Genomic DNA, 5,156 nt, shown 5'->3' on the forward strand with positions numbered 1-5,156 from the left:
ATCCCGGGTATGATCCCTCAAACGATAAACGAAAACGAAAGTTAAGCGAACCGTATAACAGATCAGCGGTCATTAGGCAAATGATTAGGAAGTTAATCAAGGGGATTAGTGGGGATGATGTCATCCAACCAATAGAAAGAGGACAAGGAGGGGAGGATGACATCATGAGGATGACACAAGCATGACATGGGAAGGAAGGAGATGTGGTGGCTTTTTAATCACACAAAATCAAGGGCAACTAGGTAATTTACTAAAACAAACACAAAAATCAAACCAACCAAGCCAAGCAAATCATTTTTCATCAAAATCAAAAAGAAACCAAGGCATTGTTCTTCATGCTCTCGGCCAAAACAGAACCAGAACACTAAAACTGCTGTATCTCCTTCATTTTTCACTCAAATATTGTGTTCTATAGCTCATTGGAAAGGTATTGAGATGGCCTACAACTCTTGTTCACAAGTCTCGTCCAAATAATCATGGTAAGACCCTCATTTTTACAGTTCTTTAAATTGGACTTTTAGAAACTTCAAAGCCTAACTTTGTGTTCTTGATTTCTTTGGAAAGATCAAGATTGTAGGAGGCTCCCTAAGGCTTCCTAGCAACTTAACACCTCCCAAGGAAGGTATAAACTTCAAACCCTAGCCTTTACTTTATTTGTTAGTAAGTTTAATGGTTGGTGTTGTGAAATGAGAAACATGGATTGTGATTATTAGTAGTTTGGTTTGATTTGGAAGTGTTTTGGTAATTGAAGCTTGATTATAGTTCATAGGTCTTGATTGTGGTTGTTTGAGTTGAAAACCTTGGAGATTATGGACTGATGTGGTATGGTTTAGGTGAAGTTTTGTTGTATTGATGGTTATGAGTTGGTTGGTGGTTAATTGGAGTAGTTTAAACATTGGTAATCGCGTAAACATAGCCGTCGTAACGTCCGATTTTCTTTGGACTGTTTTTGTGCATAACATTAGGACCCGAGAACCCCCTGCTAGATTATGACCACTGCCATGTTTAGATAGCTCATGTTACGAGCTTCGTTTTGGTATGTAGTTCGTTCGATTCCGATGCACGGTTTAGGAGAAACGACCGTTTCAAGTAACGGCGTTTCGCGAACGAAACTTTTCCCCTCGCCTTACTTTGAAACATAGGTTAAAGACCAAAAAGGGTTAATTAATGTATGAAACATTTATGGTAAGTGTGTTAGGAAGTTGGTAAGACACTCGCGAAGGAATCGCTTTAAAACTCGTAAAGGTTAAATTATTAAAAATGGTGGAGCCGAGGGTACCCGAGTGACTTAAGCGAATCAGTGAGCGCAAAACAAGTGTTAGAGTCTAAGTTAGTTAAAGTATAGATTTACAAGTGATTTTGGTTTAATTCCAACTTACTTGTTGTTTATAGGTTACCAGACTCATCCCGAGCCTTTTATCACCCCAAGTCGCTCAGGCAAGTTTTCTACCCGTTATACTGTTGTTGTGATGTATATATGCATATGCATTATCTTGTGATAGATGCATGTTGGTTAATTAGCAAATGTTGCGATATATTGAAACATGCTGATATGGTATATATATGCATGCCTGTTTCGTATTCTTGCCATATATATCTGTTGGTTCAGTTGATAATACCTATGCTAGAGGATAGCGGTAACTTGCATATACCCTTAGTATAGGGACCCAAAGGTGAAAATATTTTCTAAAACCGGGAGTCGAGGATCCCGAGTAGATTTTGTATATATGGATATGGATATATATATATATATATTTATATATATATATGGTTATAGTTTTCCAAACTATTAATCGAATAAGGTTTATTCGATAACTTTAACTTTATTTTATTATTGAATATTATTTCGAATATTATTCGAAGGCGTATGACTCCTTTTATTTATTTATTTGAATATTCATTCGAGGGCTTATGACTCTTTTATATTATTTATTGAATATTATTTGAATATTCATTCGAAGGCTTATGACTCAGTTTATATTATTTAATGAATATTATTTGAATATTCATTTGAGGATCTATGACTCCGATTATTTGCTGAGATATATTCTTTATTTTATTAAAGAATAAGGTGTTAATAATCAAACTTATTTTTGATTATTCAAATAAAGATAATACTTTCATATAAGTATATCTTTGGTTATTTAATACTCGTTTCAAGTATAAGTTTTAATACTTCTACTTCAATTATTTTTATAAAGATTATTCTTTATGGGAATATTATTTAAATAATAATATTCAGTCATTTTCTAAATATTCTGGGGACTGATTTACTTCATTAAATCAGCTTTACTCCAAACACTCTTTAAAATGTTTTCGAGTCTTCAAAATGATTTTTAAAAGTCAGAGCGGATCCCAAAACTCATTTTTATATTTAAGATCTTCCTTTTTAAGGGGATTTAAATACTCGCTCAAAACCTGGGGAATCCGGCTTTGTGGTGTATTTTATATTCGCAACGAGGTTGCAGTTTTGGTAAATGAATTGATTACTTGCCCAATGTTCGGGAAGTAAGCCCATCTAATTGAGTCGGCATAAGCGACAGACCGGGGTACGGTCTATCAAAGTGTAAGTGGCTGGGTGGCAGTCCATCAACGCGTAAGAGGCCGGGTGGCGGTCCAGCACAAGGTCCTTATGTGGCCAGGGTGATGACCGGTGGGGGATTCATCCATCTACTAGTAGAAAAGGTTACTTATTGGTATCTTTGCCTGATCAGCAAGATATCTGGTTTATGCCAAAATTCTTTTCCTTTCCAAAATTCATTGGATGTTTCAAACTCTGTTCATACTTTACATAACAGAGGTTCCAGGAAATGTTTAAGGGATATATATATGTGGATATATATATATCGGGACTAAATAAAGTATCTCATAACTTTATTTCATTCAGTAATATTTCAAAGATTGAATCTATTCAAATCTTGTCTTGTAGTCTCATCTATGTGATGAACTTTGAAACTAATTATAACTTGAACGGTGGTAGTTCAAGTAGTATGTGGATATAAAGTATATTGGAGTATCTTGTAACTTCATTTTTTTAAAACTTATATCTAGTAAATGATTATCTTATGCATGACAAAGATTTTCAGAAAAAACGTTGAGACAAGGTTAGATATATGAGATCACCTTGCAACGGTATTTTTATACAGTTATACACTGGAACTCTGTGTGTATTATGCATGGAAGAGGACTTCCAATATTTTGAAAAGTATATATGTATATATACTGAATATTTTGCGACTTCATCGCATTAAGATATCAAACTTGGTTCATTTCTTTTGACCAAGACTTTCATGAGTATTATGAGTAGGCTCATATACTATTAATCATTATACATATTATTTTGGTGGGCTTGCTGCTCACCCTTACTTTCTTCTTTCATCACACAACAACAGATAGAAAAGATGAACATAACCAAGCTCCCGATTCGCAAGCGATTAGGAGACGTTCCGCAGTTTTCTAGAAGCATTGATGCTGCCGTAGCTGAGGTAGGAACTACCAATAGGCTAGGCTTTCAACTTTTGATGTACCAGATTTATTTATATTTATGAATTGTAATAATGGAAAAGAAATGTAAATTTATTCAGAAAACCTTTTAAGGTGTATTGGCAGATAATTGTGGAATAAAATGACTTGTGGTTATTTTTGGATGTTCATCTCTGAGACTATAACGTGTGGTGTGTGTGTTTATTGTGGGGTCACAGTACAGAGTAGTTGAGTAATTATTAAGATTGGGTGTTATTAAGGGAAATGGAACTCGTGACGACCCGGATCCCCGACCCCGGATCTGGGGGTGTTACAGAAATGGTATCAGAGCTGAGCATTATAAACCTCAGAGATGATGGGACGTTAAGATAATAAGTTCACTAAGATAATAAGAACTCTTGCCAAGTTCATAGTCGGACTACCTAACGTAGTACTGATAGTTAAAACCCTTATGGGAACCCTTATAAATGTAGCGATAGAAGCGTAGTTCGTTATCGTATATGGTAGCGGGACTCCGAACCCTGAAGTTGAGGAACATCAACGCGATGATGTTTTATTACTAATTGGAGATCAGATTGTGGATCCAATAGAGCGTCCTAACGCAGGACCGGATGATGTTGATATTGAGGATGTAGCAGTTGAGGATGTTGTCCTAAAAGGGATAGTTGCTGAGGAGGATCCCATGGAGGATCCTGACGAGATTGGATAAAGGACCACTGATGAATTGATGACCCTGGTTGGGTCGACTACCAGAGGTAGGATTGGCCGGTCACTACCAGAGGTTCGTTCAAGTTTGTAAAGATAGTAGCCCCTTTAACGCGGCTTACTCATAAGACTGAGAAGTTCGAATAGACAGAGAAATGTGAGAACAGCTTTTAAGAACTGAAGCAAAGGTTGGTGACGGCCCCTATGTTGGCGTTGCCGGATGGAAAAAGGAGATTTTGTGATTTGTAAGTGACGCTTCGCATAAGGAATTAGGGTGCTTCTTAGCACAGCAAGATAATCGCGTCTGCGTCAAGACAATTAAGGTAATATGAAATTCGATATTCCCGCCCATGAGCTTAGGCTCGTGGCAATAGTTTTACCCTAAAGATTGGAGGCACTACTTGTATGGAGAGAAGTGCGAGAATTACCTAAGCCATAAGTGCTCTAGTACATTCTTACGTAGAAAGAGCTCAACATACGCCAGAGGAGGCGGTTAGTGCTAATCAAGAATTATGATTGGGAGATTCTTTATCATTCGGGGAAAGCCAATATGGTGGCTGATGCCCTTAGTAAAAAGGAGAGACTCAAGAGGTTAATGTCTTTGGGAAAGTTGATAAGAGATTTTGGAAAAAATGGAAATAGATATGAAGGTAACCGGAGCCGGTACCGAAAAGCTGTTTGAGATTGCAATACAGTCCGAATTATCGGAAAAGAACATATTGGGATAGAAAAAGTGATGAATAAAGGCAGAGAGCCAACAAATAGATATGAGATTAATACTGAGAAAGATGATAAGGGAATAATGAGGTATTCCTATAGAATTTGGGTTCCGAAAGTTCAAGAGCTTAAGGATGAGAACTTAGATGAGAGCCATAGTTTGAGGAATAGGATTTAGGGCAAACCCAAAGTGTGATAGTCAGGGAGGTTGCCATCAAGAAAGAAAGAACCCATAACATAATAGAGTGGAA

At 36.7% G+C, this 5,156-nt stretch overlaps 1 long non-coding RNA gene across 1 annotated transcript; it reads left to right on the forward strand.

Annotated features, from left to right (window-relative positions):
- The first annotated feature begins 318 nt into the window (after positions 1-318).
- LOC141659620 (uncharacterized) lies at positions 319-1,437 on the forward strand. The gene is made up of 3 exons (XR_012549822.1): positions 319-479; positions 565-622; positions 1,393-1,437. It is a non-coding gene; the product is annotated as an uncharacterized LOC141659620 (long non-coding RNA).
- The last annotated feature ends 3,719 nt before the right edge of the window (positions 1,438-5,156 follow it).

This window comes from Apium graveolens, chromosome 5 (assembly GCF_009905375.1).
Source record: "Apium graveolens cultivar Ventura chromosome 5, ASM990537v1, whole genome shotgun sequence".
Classification (NCBI taxonomy): Eukaryota; Viridiplantae; Streptophyta; class Magnoliopsida; order Apiales; family Apiaceae; genus Apium; species Apium graveolens.